At 60.3% G+C, this 19,630-nt stretch overlaps 1 protein-coding gene across 2 annotated transcripts in view; it reads left to right on the plus strand.

Moving 5' to 3' along the window:
* The first annotated feature begins 403 nt into the window (after positions 1-403).
* The window catches only part of TRAF3 (TNF receptor associated factor 3), a 96,349-nt gene continuing 77,122 nt past the window's right edge, over positions 404-19,630 (plus strand). For both annotated transcript variants that reach the window (XM_079768849.1, XM_079768848.1), the window contains exon 1: positions 404-618. The gene's annotated coding sequence lies outside the window, so the exon portion shown is untranslated. The remainder of the gene's footprint in view (positions 619-19,630) is intronic.

The raw sequence follows: 19,630 nt of genomic DNA on the forward strand, positions 1-19,630 counted from the left end.
TGAGTGATTGTGAGTGTGAGGGCTGCCCTGGTGAACCGGGTGACACCATCCCTCCCGACCGCGAGGAAACCTGCACCTTTCGGGCCCCACGCGGCCTGCGTGGCTTTTTGACCCGGAAAGGGGGACGCCGGCGCGGGGCCAGGGGGCGGGGCGCAGGCGGGAGGGACGAGGGGGGGAGGGGGCCTCCGCTGCCGCGGCGCCGTTGCTAAGGCCGGCGGGGGGGGGGCCTTGGCAACCGGGCGCGAGCGTGCGCGCGTGCGCGTGGGGCGGCCGCGCCGGCGGGTCCTGCGGCTCCCACGGGCGCGGGCGCGGGCGCGGGCGCGGGCGCGGGCGCGGCGGGGGCGGGGCGGGCGCGCTCCGGCGGGCGCCGGCGGGGATTTCCAGCGCGAGAGGAAGTGCTGCGAGCGGGAGCGCGAGGGCGCGAGGAGCGCGGGGCGGCGCGGCCGCCGCGTGCGCGAGCCGGTTGCAGCCCAGCAGGGACTTTCCAGCCGGCGGCGGCGGCGGCCGCCGGCCCTTCCCCGCCCCCCGACATGGGGCTGCCCGGGGAGCAGGACGCTGCGGACCGCGGCGGAGGACGCGCCCGGCGCCCCTGAGCCACGAGCGGCGGCGGACCGCGGGGTAAGGGGCGGCGGCGGGCGGGCGGGCGGCGGCGGGCGGCCCGGCGGCTCCATCCCGGGCTCCATCCCGCGCCCTCGGCGGCGGCGCGGGGCCGGAGCGGCGCAGGCCCGGCGCCCGGCGGCGAGTGCCCGGTGCGGCGCCGCCTCGCCCGGTCCCCGCCGGGCCGCCCGCCGCCCGGACGCCTCAACTTCGGGAAACTTTGCGCCCGAGGCCGGGCCGGGGCCGCGGGGCCGGGGCTCCGCAGCTTTTCAGGAAACGGGCGACCAGGCCTCCCGCGAACGTGACCCCCGCGGCGGCGAGAGCAGCATCTGCCGCGCGGCGGTGCCGGGCCGGGGCCGCGGTGCTGTCCGCGCGGGCGAGCGGTCGCCGGGCCATTATTTAAAAGTTTATACTGAGTCATTCCTCCGCAGAGGAGCGCCGCCCGGTTCACGCCGGGCTGCGGGCGGGCGGCGGGCGGGCGGCCCGGTTGGGGCCGATCACGCATTCCCCCTCCGGCCGCGGAAGGTCAGCGCGGCGCCCCGAGCGCGGGGCCGGCCCGGCCGCATTCCCGCTGCGGGCGCCGGCCGCCGGCCACGTTTCCCCTGCGGCCCGTCCGGGGACGCCTCCCCCTGAGCCCGCAGCGGGGCTCCGTGCGGGAAGCCCGTCCCTTCCCGCAGACAGCGGCGCGAAGGGAGGGACGTGTGCGGACGTGCCTGGAAATCCAAGGAGCCTTCGCACCACGGACCCCTGAAGGGGACCATCTGACTTCACCTTCTGCGTGTGAAGCGGTGGCCGGTTTCCATGACACGGGTGTGTGTGTGTGTGTGTGTGTGTGTGTGTGTGTGTGTGAGTGTTTATTCATTTGTTTTTGCGGAGCCACAGAGGCTGCGTTGAGTGGCGTTGCTGCCGCTTCTTAATTTACATTCACAGCACACAGCTGGGGAGCCCCCCCCCCCCCCCCGCATTTGCTGGGAACACACACTGGGGAGCTTTGGGGAATGTTGATTTCTGTCCCTTCCTATGCTGTACGCCCTCCTCTACGGAAGCCACCCGGTGGCCAGGGCATCGGCTGCGGGAGGCCCGCATCCCGGCAGGAGTCTGGCCGGCGGGGGGCTGCCATCCGCGCCTCCGGGGACCGCGCTGTGACAAGGTGCCCGTTAGGAATGAGTCGGAAGACGAAAACAGGTTGGGCCCAGACAAAATAAGCCTCGCCGGTCTGATCCGTGACCGTGTCACCCGAGCCTGGGAGCCCTCCCGTGAGTGAGGAGGTGCTGGGGACAGGCCGGCCGCAGGCAGCATCCCTGGCGAGCACCAGGCCTTGCGGGGCCAGGCGGGAGGTGTGCGGAGTCTCGCCCAGACGCCATCTGTCCCAGCTGTCACAATGCAGAAGCCAGGGAAGCGGGAGCTGGCGGGGAGAATGCCAGACTTTTTTTTTTTTTTTTAAGACGTTCCTGTGAATTTTTCGATGCGGGGAAAGGGGACCCATTATTTTCCTTGGACACTACCTTTTGGAGAGGGAGGGCGAGAGCAGTGGCCAGTTTCTGTGAGGAAGGATTCCCACTTGAAGGCCCTTCACGCACCTGAGACCTCTGTTTGCTTCCGCTGTTTCCCGTAAACACCGCTGGCAGGTCCCTTCCATTTTTCACTCTGCAAACAGAGGGCTTTCTGGGGTGTTGTCAGGATAGGTATGCTAATGAGCTGAAGGGTGAGAGTCCTTTTTAAAAACGTGAAAGCTGTACTTGAAGGAAGAAAACTGTCGCTGTGGTGTTGCAAGCCTGAGCTCGCTCAAGCACACAAAGGAAATTGCGTTCAATTTGCCCATCTCAGTGTTCTCATCTTCTTAGAGCGAGACTGCCAAGCAGCGGGGGATCTAACCTGTCAAATATTACGCAACCGCTGAGTTTACTTGCAGTGGTCACTTTAAGAACTACTCACTTAGCCCGGGAGACATCCTATGACCAAGGCCCTCTGCATGGGTCCAGGGAATCATGCATGACCCCTAGGGGGCTTCACAAGTGTTCCCAGAGGAAGGTAAATTATCTGGGGGGTGGAGGTAGGAGAGTGATGATATTGACTTAAGACACAGAGAGAAACGGGGAAGAAGGAGGCGAGGCCAGTGGATCTGGAAGGCGACCAGAGAGGCAGCCGAGGCCTCAGTGTGGAGATGTTGCTTAGACTTGTGCTGAGCAGGAGGCATGGAGCCATCGAGAGAAGGCCGGAGCCTGCAGGCAGGAGGGGCAGAGAGGTGGGGGCGGGGGGGGGGGGTGCAGCTTGCAGTTAGCAGGCTTTGGGTCCAAAGGAGCTCATGGAAACAGAAGAAAATGCGGTTGTAAAAGAGATAAGGAAAAGATGTGCTTGTGCAATATCTATTATTCATAATTAACTAAAAAATACAAAATGGCTCTCTCATTTTAGTCTTTCCTGTGCTCTGCACAGCACCATCCTAGACGTGGTGGGTGGTGGGGCACTGACCAGCCCAGGAAAGAGGAGGTGAGGCTCTTATCAGTCAGCATTAGAACCTGTTTTGGGGGCCAAAAATTTTGTCTCCCTGTGCAGGTACCTTGGGGTGAGGCTGGCAGGTGGTGAGATGTCACAGGGCAGGTGACTCCTGGTTTCTGTCAACTGCAGAAATCGGGTTGGAATCTTCTGTTGAATTCTGTATTCCTCGAGATAAGTGGATCATTAGCTGGGACTTGGGAGTCTTTTGCTCATTTAATTTAATGTTCAATTAATGTGCCTCGAGTTCCCATAATGTTCTAGTTACAGTGCCAGGCTGAGGGAGAGACCGCACCTGCCTTTAAAGGCAGGGTCTGCGGAGTCTGGGGCATCCCGGCCCTTGTGCCCAGTGAGGGGAGGGCCAGAATCCAGTGAGGGGAGGAGCCAGAATCAAGTGAGGGAGGAGCCAGAATCCAGTGAGGGGAGGAGCCAGAATCAAGTGAGGGAGGAGCCAGAATCCAGTGAGGGGAGGAGCCAGAATCCAGTGAGGGGATGAGCCAGAATCAAGTGAGGGATGAGCCAGAATCCAGTGAGGGGAGGAGCCAGAATCCAGTGAGGGGAGGGGCCGGAACCCAGTGAGGGGAGGGGCCGGAACCCAGTGAGGGGAGGAGCCGGAATCCAGTGAGGGGAGGAACCGGAACCCAGTGAGGGGAGGGGCCTGAACCCAGTGAGGGGAGGAGCCTGAACCCAGTGAGGGGAGGAGCCGGAACCCAGTGAGGGGAGGAGCCGGAACCCAGTGAGGGGAGGAGCCGGAACCCAGTGAGGGGAGGGGCCGGAACCCAGTGAGGGGAGGAGCCGGAACCCAGTGAGGGGAGGAGCCGGAACCCAGTGAGGGGAGGGGCCGGAACCCAGTGAGGGGAGGGACCGGAACCCAGTGAGGGGAGGGCCAGAACCCAGTGAGGGGAGGAGCCGGAACCCAGTGATTCCTCATGATGCCATTCTACCAAGAAAGATGCCACAGTTGTGATTTTGATACCTTGATTTCCTTTCCAATTTGAACGCCTGATCCTATGGCAAAACCTAAACACACATTTGTAGGAGACTCGGTTTGTGTGAGCGGGGAGAAAGCGGACCGGGTGAACCGAGTGCCCGGCAGGCTTGGGCAGTGGCGGCACCAGAGGGTGCAGGGGGAGTCTCGGCGCCACGCTGACGGTGCTGAAGGTTTGGAGACCGACTCCACGCGGGAAGGTTAGCGCCAGGAGGCCTCTCCCCTCCCCAGGCTGGACCCTCCGTGTTTGTGTCCAGAACCCGCAGGCCTGGGAGAGGAGGGGCGGGACGGGCCACACGGTGGTCCCGTGGTTTGGCTCTGCAGTGGGGCGAGCCCGCAGCTGCCACCTTGCCCGCGCGCCCCACGCGCCCCTTCCGAAAGCAGAGAGCGCCTGGTCCGTTGCAGGAGGGGCTCGGGGACGGAGACCACGTGGCAGGCAAGGCCGCCTTCGTGGGGGCTCCAGGGACTGGGGAAAGAAGAACAGGGAGTCGCTCTCCAGCCCTCCCTTGCTCAGTCGTGCCCAGGAGGCACAGCTTTATTCTGGAAATTAAATCCCGGCCCTTTCGGATTAATAACGGCCGGGCGTTTGGAACGTGATTACGGGCAAATGAAGTGTTCTGCTTTCAGGGCTTTCCCGGGGGAGCGGCTTGGCGTGGCGCACGCGCAGGACGGCGCCGGCTGACTTATTTTCACGTTTACTGCGGATGCTGCGTTGCACTCCGTGATGTCTGATGTTCTAACGTAAACACTCTTGGCCCCTGACTTTGGGGTATGGCAGGCTCTCCGTGAGATCGTGTTTGTGCTTGGCTTCCCTAGGCTCCCCGAGGGGTCCCCTGGCGTCCCCCGGGGCCGTCCACCCCAGCTTCAGCGGCAGGGGCATGGTGGGAGGCACAGCGGCGGCATCTGAACCGCGGGCTGCCCTCTCTCTCAGCAGCAGCAGCAGCAGCAGCGAGGGCGACCTCTGCCCTCTGAGTCGGCTTCCCGGACCCCCGGGCGGATGGCACCCCACCACCCAGCCCTGCTCTCCAGGGGCAGCAGTGAACCGTCCCGTGCTCGCTCCCTTCCGTGCGGGGCTGGACCTGGAGAGTCAGAGTGTGGACCAGGGGTCAGTCTCAGGGCCCTCACGGCTTTCTCACGGAGGTCCCTCAGTTCACACGGGAGGCAGCTGAGGCTCAGCGTGGGGGTAGGAGCTGATGACAGAGCAGGGGCTGGGCACCCGGGCGGAGTGTCCCCTGCACGCTTCGTTCCCCACGATCTGCCCCGGAGGCTGCCTGGCCTCCGCTGCCGGCCCAGGACAGGGAGGGTATTGAATCGGCACAGTGTTGAGCATTTGCTCCGGAGCAGTGCTGCTTGCTGAAGCTGGGAAGTCGAGTAGGATGCTCTGATCACTCCCAGGGAGCTTCTGTGCCAGGATGCGCCCGAGAGGCCGGTGTGCGGCCCAGGGGCAGGTGCCGGGCGGGGGGGGGGGCGCTGGCCCAGGGGCAGGTGCCGGGCGGGGGGGGGGCGCTGGGGGAGGCAGTGCCCGTTGCCTGGGACCAGGGCTTGGGCGGTGGTTTCCGGGAGGACGAGCATGAGCAAGCCGGCTGTGGGGTGAGCGGGCTCACGGTGAGGCCCGGGGGTGCCGGTGGCCCTGGGTGCCAGCCTGCCTGGAGAGAAGGCTGTCCCGTTTCCCAGATGGGAAAACGAGGAGCACCAGGCCCGTGCGGCCCCAGAGCTCAGGCTCTCAGCCCTGCGCAGCGGGCAGTGGGCGCTGAATGGAGTCGCTTCTGGGTCTGTTCAGGGTCCAGACGGTCAGTGTTGCTCTCTGTTCCGGCCGGTCTCGCTCTCCCCTGAGCGGCGCTCTCCGAGGAGCGGGTGGGTCCAGCGGGCGCTTTTCGGCAGCCTGTCTTCCCCCAACTGACTTTCCCGGCCGGCACCCCGTCCCTTCTCTCTGTGGGGCGTTGTTTTCCTGTGGCGGCAGCATTTCACCCAGCTCCCTGTACCGTCCGCTCAGATGTCCTCCGACGCTGCTGCGCCTCACCCCTGCACGGTGTGCGGGCTGACCCGCCCCTCCCGCTTCCCACGGAGCTCGCAGGCGGGATCGGGCTCAGTTACTGTCTTTCCAGGGCTTCCTGAGCACTAGCGCGGTGGTCACTGCACAGAGCAGACGGGCCCCGGCACTCAGATCCCCACCGCTCCCCTGGGGGAGGGTTACAGCTGCGCATCGCCGGGAGCATCACCGAGGGCATCGCCGGGGCCGGGAGTTAGCGGCAGAGGCCTTCTCCGCAGTGGGCCGGACGGGCGTTCGTGGCTGTTTGGGAGAAGAGGGTGTGTGCTCATCCGCGGGAACCACTAGAGTGTTCCGCCCGAAGGGTGCGCGGTGTACCTGCCAGGAAGGGCTGAGCGAGATGGGCCCGCGGGCCCTGAGCTGGGGTCAGCTTCCCGGAGGGCAGAGGGCACATTTCTCTCTTACACAGTTGGCGCTGCTGGGTGGAGGCGGCTGCATGGAGCCTTGTGATTCTGGAGCCTACTCCCCCCCCCCCCCCCCCCCCGGCTTGAGGGGTGTCAGGGCGTCTTGGAAGGGGTCAGTGACAAGCTTCTTAAGGACAGGGCCACTTCGTCGTGTGCTTGGTAACAGTGAGACTTACCTGCACGGACGGCCTCGGGTTTGAGTCCACCTGACCGGAGAGTAAGGTACGTGTCCTCCCTGCACCTCACGTTCTCGCCTACGGAAAGGCGACGGGGGTTACAGGGAGACCGGAGAACCTGGCCCACCCCACGCGGGGATTCCCCCCTCCTTCCTCTCCTGAGAGCTCCCCGAAGGGAAGACGAGCCGGGAGTGACCGGCCTTCCGGAGGATGGCGGCCCGGAGGCCGGCCTGCGGCGGGCAGAAGCAGCACGCCATTGGACTTAAGGCAGTGATTTGTAACCAAGAGTGAAAGGTCCAGAAACGAACAACCACCAGGAATGTCTGCAGTTAGAGAGCCCCCATTTTTTGCATGTGATGGCTTGTGGTAGGTTTGTATTTTAGTGCATTATTTAGCGGAACAGTATTCTTCCATCCATTCCGGTATCTGTGTAGCCGGCACTTCTAGGGGGTCTTCCCTGAACAGCCTAAATCAAAGAGCCCCGGTGGTCTCTGTCCGCCCTTGCCTGGCCTTTTCAGTTCGGAGCAGAAAATTGTCCATCGCCTTAACCTGTGCACCTGGAGAGTGCCTGGCGTGTGGTGGGAAGCTGAGAGTTTGTATGAATGAACCAATAAGCTGTAGTCTGACCACATTTTCTTTTATGGAGGCAAAACTCACATGTCATACAATTAGCTATTTTAAAATAGTTAATGGTATTAACTGTGCCGTGGTATTTAGTGCGTTCACAACACTGCAAACACCAGTTCTTTCTAGTTTCAAAATGCTTTTGTCTCCCCATTAAAAACCCCGTACTCACTGCGTGATCATTCCTGTTCCTCCTCCTCTAACCTGCTCTCTGTCCCTGGATTCTCGGACATGCCACGGAACAGGAGCCAGACACACGGCTGGCCGTGGCGTCTCGCTCCTTCCACGTAGCACAGGATTGTTGAGGTGCGTCCAGGCTGTTGCCTGCACGAGTGCTTTGTTCCTTTTTCAGTGGCTGAAGAGTATTCCAGTGTGTGTGTGGGTCACAGTTTTGTTTATCCGCTCACTCACTTTTCTGGGGTGGTCTTCACCTTTCGGCTCTGATGAGTCGTGTGCACAAGTCTATGTGGAGACGTGTTTTCATTTCTCTTGGACCACATGGCGATCTGTGTTTAACTATTCCCACCAGCAAGGTGCCAGGGTTCCACTTTCTGCACATCTTTGCCAGCATTTATTTTGTCTTTTTTTTAAAAAAATATATTTTATTGATTTTTTACAGAGAGGAAGGGAGAGGATTAGAGAGCCAGAAACATCGATGGGAGAGAAACATGGATCAGCTGCCTCCTGCACGCCCCCCACTGGGGATGTGCCCGCAAGCAAGGCACATGCCCTTGACCGGAACCGAACCTGGGACCCTTGAGTCCGCAGGCCGACGCTCTATCCACTGAGCCAAACCGGCCAGGGCTATTTTGTCTTTCTGATGGAAACTGTCCCGTGGACGTAAAGTGGCCTCTCCGGTAGCTTTGTATTTCCGTAATGACCAGTGGCACCGAGCATCTTCTATCTCCCAGCGAACATAGTGGAACCGTGTCATCAAGCATTGCCCATGGTTCAGTTGGGTGGTTTGTCTTTTTGTTGTTGACCTGTAAGAGTTCCTTATATTTTTTGGATAGATATATGATTTACAGACATTTTCTCTCATTCCCTAAGTTTTTTTTTAGTCCTGATAATGTCCTTTGATGTTTAAAAGCTTTTAATTTTGATGATGTCCACTTTTACTACTTTTCATTTTGTTGCTGTTGCTTTGGTATAAAACCTGAGAATCTACTGCCAAATCCGCGGCCATGAAGATTTACTGGGTGTTTGATAGTGTGAGCGCTCACGTTCACACCTTGGCCCGCGAGCTCATGTTCATGTGTGGAGGGAGGCGGCGCTCTGCTTCGTCCTGCTGCAGGTGCTGCCCAGTCGGCCAGCGCCATGTGGTGAAGGGACTGTTCTTTCCACTGGATCGTCTTGGTAGCCTCGTTGGAAACCAGTTGGCCACGGATGTTTGAACTTATTTCTGGACTCCCTCTTCCATTGTATGGTCTGTCTTTATGCCGATAGCACCCTGTGTTTTGGTTACTGTAGCTTTAAATTATATATATATATATGTATGTATGTATATTTCTATTGAATATAGAGAAAGGGGGAGAGAGAAAGAGAGAGAGAGAAACATCCATGAAGAGAGAATCATTGACTGGCTGCCTCCTGCATGCCCCCTACCAGGGATTGAGCCAACAACCTGGGCATGTGCCCTGACGGGGAGTTGAACTGTGACTTCCTGGTTCATAGGTCAATGCTCAGCCACTGAGCCCCACTGGCCAGGTAGTTAACTGTAGCTTTGTAGGAAGTTTTGAAATAATTTTGAGAAGTGTCTTCCAACTTATTTTTTTTTCGATATGCTTGGGCTAGTTGGGATCCCTTGCAGCTCCATAGTAATTTGAGATTCCGTTTTTTCTCTTTCTGCAAAAACAGTTTGGAATTTTGGTAGGGATTACGCTGCATGTGCTTTGGGGAATTGCCATCTTAACAATATTCAGTCTTCCAGTCCATGCCCATGGGATTCCTTTCCGTGTATTTGTATCTTTTATTTCTTTCTGCAGGATTCTGTTGTTTCAGTGAACCAGACTTTATCTCCTTGGCTTAATTTAGTCCTAGATATTGTATTCTTTTGGATGCTACTGTAAATCAAATTGTTTCCTTAATTTTTTAAAGACTTTTCATTGCTTATATATAAAAGCACAACTGATTAAAAAATATATTTTTATTAAATCAGAGAGAAAGGGAGAGGGAGATAGAAACATCAATGATGAGAGAGAATCATTGATCAGCTGCCTTCTGCATGCCCCCTACTGCGGATCGAGCCTGCCACCCGGGCATGTGCCCTGACCTGGAATTGAACTGTGACCTCCTGGTTCATAGGTCGAAGCTCAACCACTGAGCTACGCCGGTTGGCCACAAGTGATTTTTGTGTGGTGATCATATATCCTGCAGCTTCGCTGAGTTTGGTTCTCACCTCTAGTGGCTTTTTGTGGATTCTATGGGGTTTTCTACATGCGGAATCATGACACATGCAATAGAGATTTTTTTATCTCTTTCTCTCCAGTTTGGATTCCGTTGTTTCTTTTTCTTGCCTGGTTGCGCTGGCTGGGACTTCAGCACGGAATAGCAGCGGTGAAAGAGGACGGCTTGTCTTGTTTCTGATCTTAGGGGAAAACTTTCAGACGTGCACCGTTGAGTATGAAGTTAGGTGTAGGATTTCAAAACTGAATGCCCTTTATCATGTTAGGAAGTTTCCTTCAGTTACTACGTTGCAGAGTGTTTTATCAGAGAGGCTGTGGCATTTTGTCACGTGCTGCTTGTGTGTCTGTTGGTGTGACGCCTGTCTCCCCCTCCCTGCTGCTGACGGGGTGTATTACCCCAATCGGTTTTCACGGGGAACCGCCCCTGCTTTCCTGGGATAACTCACTTGATTGTGGTGGTTATTCCCTTAAGGTGTTGGGTTTGGTCTGCTGTTGTTTTGTTGGGAAGTTTTGCATCCAGGTTCATAAGGGACATTGGTCTTTAATTTTCTTTCTGTGTGGTATCTTTGTCTGGCTTTGGTAATTGGCTACCAACCAATTTTGACTGTACTTCGCGTTTCTTCAGGATTTTGAACCCTGTCCTCCCTTAACTCAGATTCTAGGAGGATTTCAGAGCAGAGAACTCTTTGATGGTCATCATACCACTTACCTCCCCATCTCCCAACGCCAGGCTGCCCTGAAAGGGCCGATAGCTGGGAAAATGCTGGCGGATGCTGCGACCACAGCTACGCCCACCCGCGGAGAATGGAGGAGGGGACTCTTCCTGATCCAGGACAGCAGAGAGACGTGCTCTGTCATTTCCTGAAAGAGCCACAGGTTGTTCCAGGGAGCGAGAGCTGCGTGACAAACCACGCTGAGCATCAGTGACCTCAACAGTGGTCTGTCCCTCGATCTCATGGTTCTGTGGGTTGAGCAGGCAGGGCTCAGCTGGGCGCTTCTTCTGCTCTATGTGGCATTAGCTGAGGCCACTCACTGGTGTTTATCCGGCCTCTGGTCTGGTCTGGAGGGTCCGGACACTTGCACTCACATGCCTGGATGGTTGGAAGGCCAGGCCGCATTCCGTGTTCTGTACCAAGAATTTGTGAATAAGGTTTTGGAATGCACCCATTCCTACAATGATCGTTGCCTGTACAAAAGGTATGTTTTATTTACCTAACCAGCAGGCATCCTTGATCATCTGTTTGTCAAGAGTTTTTCATTTTTGTTTAAATATATTTTTATTGATTTCAGAGAGGAAAGGAAAGGGAGAGATAGAAACACCGATGATGAGAGAGAATCATCGATCGGCTGCCACCTGTACGCCCCCACAACCCGGGCATGTGCCCGGACCAGTAATCGCACCGTGACCTCCTGGTTCATAGGTTGATGCTCAACCCCTGAGCCACCCAGGCCAGGCTGTCAGGAGTTTTCAGGTATAACTTTGGGTCCATAAAATTTCCCTTCCTGTTAGGTTGTTTTTAAAATCCCTTGAAAGCGTCACTTTCACTTTGAAGAGTGTCATGGAGGTTAAGCTTCTCTCTCTGTCCTTCAGTGGGGCTTCATTGAGGAGACATCAGTAAGCCTGTGCACCCTAAATGCCCTCTCTTCACCCCGCGTTATTCCGGGGAACCCGCGGAGACGCCCAGCGAAAGCCAGGCTGGCGTGTGGAGGTGGGCTGCCTCAGGAGCCTGTGCGGAGGCTGGGCTGGCTCTGCCCGTCTCATTTCTGTGAGCCCTGCTTCTCGGCCCCCAGCTGGAGCCGCACCGGTGAGCCCAGCAGGTGTGCAGCGGTCACGGGGCGTGGGCAGTGGACACCAGGAACCTGCATCTCTGGCTCCAGGGGAGCCGCCAGGTGTGGGGCTGGTGAGGGTGGAGAGGGGCTGGGGTTCTGGTCTGTGTGCGTCCTCTGCTTGCACCGCCCCCCCAGGAGCCCTGCCCACGGGCCTGCCCAGTGCAGTGCCCGCCACAGCGCCGGCCACCCAGGCCCGCTGTCCCGAGCCTACCCTCCCTGTGTTCCCATGCCCCCACTCCCGGCAGCCAGCCTTCTGTCCACAGAGGCAGCCATGCAGGCCGTGGATGTGTCAGTGACTGACAGATGCATAGCATTTCAGGGCGTCCTGGGGCTCCTGAACCCCTCCCGTCATGCCTGAGGTCTCTTACAGCAGTAAAGTTACACCCAGGGTGTCCCCCCAAACTGTGAACACACTTTAACAGCTGATAGTGCAATTTTGGAAATGAAATCTGTTAATAAACACCACCTTTAATTATTCAGTGTGTGCATACATTTTTGGGAGGGACACCCTACGGATAGTCTCTCTGTTTGGTACAGGGGTGCCAGCACTGTCAGCGCTTAGTCACTGCGCAGAGAGAAGTGAGTAAGGTGTGGAGTCGGAGGCATCTTCATAGGGTCCCAGTCTGCATGCGACAGAGAAGGCTCTTCAAGCCTGCAAAGCCCGCAGGTCAGCCTCTGAGTCCCAGAGCGGTGGGGGCATGGAGAGTGCTCGTCCGCCAGCCGCCCGGCCGGGGAGGGCAGGCACAGGATGGAGGCCCCCTCCACAGCGGGAGGAGGGGGAGGGGGAGGGGGAGGGGGAGGCGGTCCACCCGTGTCCAGGCTCAGCAAGGCGGAGCCCAGCAGGTCTCAGGCTGGAGAGGAACCTTCTGGACCCGCTCGCGTGGAGGTCCTGAGAGGAGGTCGTGCCCCCAGGGCTCTGTGGAAACCTCGGTGACGGCCACCCCCCTTGAAACGGAGGCTCAGCCCGGTCTGTGTGGCCCGAGAAGCAATAGAACAAAAATAAAAGGGGCCGATTACAGGACGAGTAAGCCAGCAAGTCCGTGCCCAGTCCGCTTAGGGCTCTCGCCAGTGCCCACCGGGAGCCTCACCAGCTGGGCCTCTGCCGAGAGCCTGCGCCACGGAGCGACTGTGGCACGAGAACCCAGCCGAGCCCCGGCCTGCGTGCTCGGGGGTTAGGCTTCGGCCTGCACCCCGCGGTCGCAGGTTCAGCCCCGGTCAAGGGCACACACCTGGTTGCAGGTTCAATCCCTGGCCCCTGTCGGGGTACATGGGGGAGGCAGCCAATCCATGTGTCTCTGACATCGATGTCGCTCTTCCCTCGCCCCTCTCTTCCACTCCCTCCAAAAATCAGTGGGAAAACATCCTGGGGGGAGGATTAACAACAACGAAAAGCAGTGGCCCGAGACTGGGTGTGGAAGGCGGTGGCTAATCTAAAGTGGGCAGCGGTGGGTCTAGGGGCAGGTTGGGCGTGGGAGGCCGCTCAGCACCTCCTGTGACGGTGTTCACAGCCGCCGGCGGAGGGCCGAGCGCGCCCAGTGCGGGCCGGCTGCGTGGACTCGTGAGCGTCGGGGAAAGCAGTTTGCCGCCGTGTGCGGACCCCCCTCCGCTCATAACTTCACACCAGAGCGTCGCTACCGCCACGCGCCGGGCCTGCTTCTCCGCGGCCGCTGCGTGTTGGTGCTGTCGCCGGCGCCGCGGGCTTCTGGATTCATGTTCCGTGGCTGCCGGGGACTGGCCTTCAGTGTGGGATGTCTAGGATTTCATGGGTCTCCGGGAGGGAAATGCTTACGGTCCACAGAGCCCGGGAGCGGGCCAGTCCATCCCAAGGAATTTCGTAACGTTCCCTGGTCGTGGGGGGCCCCCAGAGTGCTGGGTGGGACGGCGGATCGCAGGACTCCAGCGGGCCCAGCTGCCTGCTCCGTCTTCTGCTTTACCGGTGACTTCTTTCTTTCTTCTCGTGGCTTCGTGTCAGCGATGCTGGATGCTGGCTGCACGTTCAGAGGAGCAGAAAGAACACCAAAGCGGGGCCCCACTTCAGACGGTTTCCGTCGGGAGCCCCGCACACGGACGTGCTGGGGGTGGGGAGTGCCGCCCCGCAGGCCGAGCCCTGTCCGTCAGCAGAAGGCCACACTTCTCTCCGGCGTCACCTGCCCAGGCGCCTCGCCAGGTGGACCAGGCCTCCCTCTCGCCTGCCGTGCCCAGGGCGCCTCCGCAGGGTTTTCAGGGGACGGACCTGCTCCGCGCGGGGACCCCCATGCGGCCATGGGCCTCTCTTCTCTCTCAGCTTGTATGACCTTGAGCGAGTTACTTGACCTCCAGGCCCCTGCACAGAAAATGAGGTACCAGGTCCTCAGTCCAATTCTGACGCCCCGGCGCCTCTGCAGACGGAGTGGAGTTGTCACGGATCTGGTGCCGAGCCTGACCTGGGCAGGTGATGCTGTTCACAGTCCCTGTTCAGGTGGGGTCTGCAGCCGGCGAGCCCTGTGGGCCGTGCAGGGGCTGCCCAGACTTCACACTGTACACAGCATTCCCTTCCCAACATCCAAAATAGCCTGGCCTCAGGCACGGCTGGCTTTGGTTTGGGGTGAGGGGCCGTGGCTCCGGGGTCGGCCTGTCTGCGAACCTCCCGGCCGGCCCAGTACCCAGCCAGCAGCTGGCGCCGCCCTCGGGCACCTCGCTGTACTCCTTCCCGGCCGTGTTTTCCCAGAACCTCCGCTCTGCGTGGCGGCCTCGATGCTCAGACAGCCCGTGTTCTCTGTTACCAGCATCCGCTGCGCCGGCACTGGGTCTCCATCATCCCTGCAGGCATCTGGCCGATGTCACCGGGAGGCGTGCGTGCGGGACCTGGCCCCGCTGGCAGAGTGAGAGAGCAGTCCTGGAGAGAGGAAGCGGGGGAAGTTGGTTTTTCAGGAACCTATTTCGTTACATTTCAAACCCAGAGGAGAGGCGTGTTCCGAGGCAGCTTAGCCGGCTCCCTGCAGGCTTCCCAGGAGGTGGGACGCTCTGGGCGTGAGGACCCTTGTGCTTTGGAGCGATAATGTCTGGGAACCGCAGTGTTAGCTTCCTGTCTCCTTTTCTTTCTTTTTTTAATGTTTTATTATTATTATTATTATTATTATTATTATTATTACTGATTTCAGAGAGGAAGGGAGAGGGAGAGAGAGATAGAAACACCAATGAAGAGAAGAATCATTGATCTGCTGCCTCCTGCACGCCCCACACTGTGGACTGAGCCCGCAACCCGGGCATGTGCCCTGACCAGGAATTGAACTGTGACCTCCTGGTTCCTAGGCCTACGCTCAGCCACGGAGCCACGCGGGCCGGCCTGAAGCAGCCTGTTCTTTTTTGTTGTTGTGAACTCTCACCCAAGGACATTTTCCATTGATTTTTCAGAGAGGGAGAGACACAGAGAAACATCCATGTGAGAGAAACGTTGATTGGTTGTCTCCTGCACGAGCCTTGACCAGAGCCCAGGCCAGGGAGGAGCCTACAACCAAGGTACATGCCCTTGACCGGAATCGAACCCGAGACCCTTTGGTCTGCCAGCCGATGACCTATCCACTGAGCCACACCGGCCGGGGCTGAAGCAGCAGCCTGTTCCTAACCGGGTTTTGTGGTCTGTTTTACCTGGAAGTCATGGCTTTTGCCTTTTGCTAGGTAACAGGTGTTCTACTATTACAAACCCCTGAGAGACTTCCTGTGTGCCAGACTGACCCTCCAGGACAGGAAAATGGGGGTGCTCCCCCCTGCACCCCGAGAAGCCCGCGAGATTGTGGCCGCCCTTGGCAGAGCAGAGTCTGTATTGGGAGGGATGCGTCTCTACACCCTCCCTATGGGCCTCGGCTTCCTTTCCTTTTGGCCCGGAAGGGAGTGTGTGCCTGCGTGTGTCCTTGGTGCCTGTGGCTCAGTGATGTGGGCGTGGGTGACTCTTGTGGTCGCCACCATCACCGCCAGCCCGCTGGGGGCCGGGGCGGGCTGGGTGCACCGGTGCTCGCTCGGCGTGACCGCTCCTCCGTGGTGGGAGGAAGAGCCCGCACCTCGCGGCCTGGCGGCCTGGGAGGAATCGGATACCAGATGTCTGAAGTGGTTCAGAGCCGCGGTCGCCAACCTCTCGGACCTCACGGACCACCAGGGGTCCGCGGGCCACGGCTCGGACCGCTGATCGAGAGGGGGGCTCCTGGCTCTCTTCAGAGAGCGGTGCACGCCAGCACCCGGACAGTCACAGCGGAGGCACAGTCCCTGTCCGGGCGTCGGTCCCGGGCCGGGGCCCCTTGAGTGGGCTCCCCCCTGGACTGCAGACAAGCCCTCCCATGGCGGCTGCGGCCTGCTGGCCTCTCCTCCTGGCTGCGGGCAGGGAGGGCCGGGGAGGAGGCAGGATCCTCCTGCACGCAGCCGCCGTGGTCCCCGTTGCACACGTGCAGGGACAGCTCCACATGCATGTTTCATGTGTGTCCTGCAGGGCACCAGTCAGCAGTGCCTTCCACTCGGGGTCTTCCTCCTGTAGAAATGGGGGGCTTGGGGAGGAGCTCCCCCTGCCCCCAGGGAGGCAGGCCTCCCAGAGACTATCGCTCAGACGCGGCCGTCCAGAGGAAGTGTGGGCGCTGCCGTCGCGGCCCAGAGCTCGCAGGGCGGCGGTGCGGCCCGCGCTGCTTTCGGTTTCAGCGGCGTGATGGGGCCAGTGGTTTTAAGGGAGCCTTTCACACCCGACCCGGCTCCGTCCCGGTCCTTGTTACCGTGACGATGGGAAAAGGCCACTGGCCGCGCATCGTGGTCGGGGGGGGGGGGTGCACGGCTGTCCCCGGGGACGCTTGGCAGTGTCTGGAAACCCCCTGGCTGGGTGGGAGGGGCTGGTGTCGAGTGGGCACAGCCCGAGCTGGTAAACACCGGGATGCCCAGGGCAGCCCGCAGCCAGGAGCGGCCGGGCCCAGGGTGCCGGGGCAGAGCTGGGAGCCGGGGTCCGAGGCGCCCGACGGCTCCTGGGCTCCAGGGGATGTGTGACTGTGGGGCGTGATGTTTGTGAAGGTGCCGTGCTTCTCCAACGTGGTCTTTAGCTGTGAGGTGAGGTCGTAAAGAGGAAAGAACGTTTTTGAATTTGACGGTCACGCGGGTGTGCTCTGAGTGTATTACAGTGCGCAGAGGGCACGCAGAGGTCAGGGCCGGCACAGAGGCCCAGCTGTCCACCGGGCTGGCGTGGATCAGCCCTCCCTCAGAAACCAGAATTCAGTGAAACTGGCCGGCAGCGTGGGAGTTTCTGAGTGGGCACCATCAGAGACAAGAGAATTTTCCGCCGTGGCTCCCCGTTCCCCACGTTGGGCTTCAGCCGGCGGCGCCCTCCTGACCGAGTCCTGGCTGTGCCAGCACCGTCCTGAGTGCAGGGCCCAGCCGAGAGGCGCAGCTCCCCGTTGCCGGGAGCCGGTGGTAGGGACAGGGGAGTCCCTGTGCGGGGTGCGGAAGAGGGCGGGTTGGCGGGCCTGGGCGGGGCGGGGCGCTCGCTGACCAGCCTGCGCGAGAGAGGCTCTGTGCCCAGGCTGAGGGCGTGGCCGGCCCCGGCTCCGGGTGCTCACTCGGCTGTCACCGACCCTGCCCAGTGGCGCTCGTGAGCCCTTCCACCGCCTCCTGGTGCTGACGCCTGAAGGCTGGGCAGCGTCCCAGGGTCCCTCGCCTGCCTGGTCTCCCACCCAATCTGGCCTCTTGCCACCCGGGGCATCACCCAGGGTCACTCCAGGCCTCCCCCCCCATAGGGCCGCTTCCCCGAGGAACCTGCCCACACAGTGCTGTGTCCCCTCTCCTGGCACCTGCCTGCCCGCCTCCGTGGGCCCTGCCCCCTCCATCTGAGTCCCGTTCCCCGCTTCCTGTCCCCCAGTGCTGCCGCCATCTTCAGGTGGGGAGCCGCTCCCCTCACGCGGTGCAGGGCCCGCCCCGCAGCGCTGGGGTTTTGCACGGGGGCTTTCTGTCAGTTACTTTCCCTCACCCTCTGGAGCGCTAGAGAGCCCAGGCGGGGGGGGGGGGGGGGAGCAGACAGCGGTGATCCCTGCAGCTGGGCCCTCTCCCCCCACGCACAGCTCAGAGGGCAGCCACGTGCTGATGGTCTCAGCGGCTTGGAGGGAAGGAAGCGGGAGGCCAGCGGCGTGGCCTTGGCGGAGGTGCCCAGCGTGCCAGCCGGGCTGGAGGACGGGCGCTGCGCTCACAGCTCCCCCGGTCCTCAGCCTCCCCCGGACCTCAGCCTCTCCCGGTCCTCAGCCTCTCCCGGACCTCAGCCTCCCCCGGTCCTCAGCCTCTCCCGGACCTCAGCCTCCCCCGGACCTCAGCCTCTCCCGGTCCTCAGCCTCTCCCGGTCCTCAGCCTCTCCCGGACCTCAGCCTCTCCCGGACCTCAGCCTCTCCCGGTCCTCAGCCTCTCCCGGACCTCAGCCTCTCCCGGTCCTCAGCCTCTCCCGGACCTCATCCTCTCCCGGACCTCAGCCTCTCCCGGTCCTCAGCCTCTCCCAGACCTCAGCCTCTCCCGGTCCTCAGCCTCTCCCGGTCCTCAGCCTCTCCCAGTCCTCAGCCTCTCCCGGTCCTCAGCCTCTCCCGGACCTCAGCCTCTCCCGGTCCTCAGCCTCTCCCGGACCTCAGCCTCTCCCGGTCCTCAGCCTCTCCCGGACCTCAGCCTCTCCTGGTCCTGTTTGCACTCGGGTCATCCCTGAGGCCTCCTGACAGGTCCTGGAGGTCAGGGCCCTGCCCGCCCCTCGGGACGGGTCCACCCAGAGCCTCTCGTCCCACCGAGCCCCTGAGAGTTGCGTGGTCTCGGGATGCAGCCATCATCCTCCGTGTGGCTGTCTCCCCTTCCCCGGGCCACCGCGGCTGGGAGATTGGCCCCTTGGTGCTAGCGAGGAACACGTGGGAGCTGTGGACGGGACGGCACTCCACGGCGTCACTCCCGGGACTGGCCGCCGCGTACGTGCACCCTCTCGCTGTGCGTCCCGGGAGCCGCGCTCCTTAGTACCAGAAACCTAGTGTTCCGGAGCAGGCGTGTGCGTGCGTGTGCATGTGCGTGCATGTGTGTGCATGTGCGTGCATGTGTGTGCGTGTGCATGTGTGTGCGTGTGTGAATGTCTTGTTTGTTTAAAAAGGCCAGTGTGTTCATGGTAGAATATTTAGAAAATGCAAATATTTCCTGTTTTCTCACCGCTGTTAATGTTTTGGTATATGTCATTCATCTCTTTTGGGGGCAAATCTTAGGCATTTTTACAAAAATAGGAACGTAGTCAAATAATTTTTAGTTTCTAAAAACACCCTTTACAATGAAAACAAAACAAAACAATTTTTTTTATTAAAACAGGAATTCCATTCAGGAAAATTGTTAAATAGATAAATCAAGAGATAAAAAAAATACAAATACAATCCTGCCCTCTCCGATCACTACTAAGCCATATTTGGGGCATACCGATGTTTTCTTTTTATAAAAACGCTAGCGGCCCGGTGCACGAAATTCAGGCTCGGGTGGGGTCCCTAGGCCTGGCTGGCAGTCAGGGCCCATCTGTGGGGCCACCGGCGGGGCGATCAGGGGGCCGCCCCTGGCACCCGCCTTGGCCGGCCTGGTGCCACCTGCTCGCCGGCCCCGCCCGCTGCCGCCGCCGATGGTCGCCTCCCTCTGCAGGGTGACCGGTGGGGTGATTGGGGGGGGGCCCTGCTGGCCCCCGTCTTGGCCGGCCTGGGGCCTGCGGGCTGGGGGCAGCTCCTGCGTTGCATGTCTGTCCCCTGGTGGTCAGTGTGCATCATAACAACCGGTTGTTCTACTGGTCATTCCGCCGTTCGGTCAATTTGCATCTTAGGCTTTTATTATATAGGACAACTAGAAGCCCGGTGCACGAAATTCATGCACGGCGGGGGGTTGTCCCTCAGCCCAGCCTGTACCCTCTCCAATCTGGGACTCCTGGAGGGATGTCCGACTGCCCGTTTAGGCCCGATCCTGGTGGGATCGGGCCTAAACGGGCAGTTGGACATCCCTCTCACAATCCAGGACTGCTGGCTCCCAACTGCTTGCCTGCCTGCCTTCCTGATTGCCCCTAACCACTCCGCTGC

The sequence above is a fragment of the Cnephaeus nilssonii genome, assembly GCF_951640355.1.
Source record: "Cnephaeus nilssonii genome assembly, chromosome: 4".
NCBI lineage: Eukaryota > Metazoa > Chordata > Mammalia > Chiroptera > Vespertilionidae > Cnephaeus > Cnephaeus nilssonii.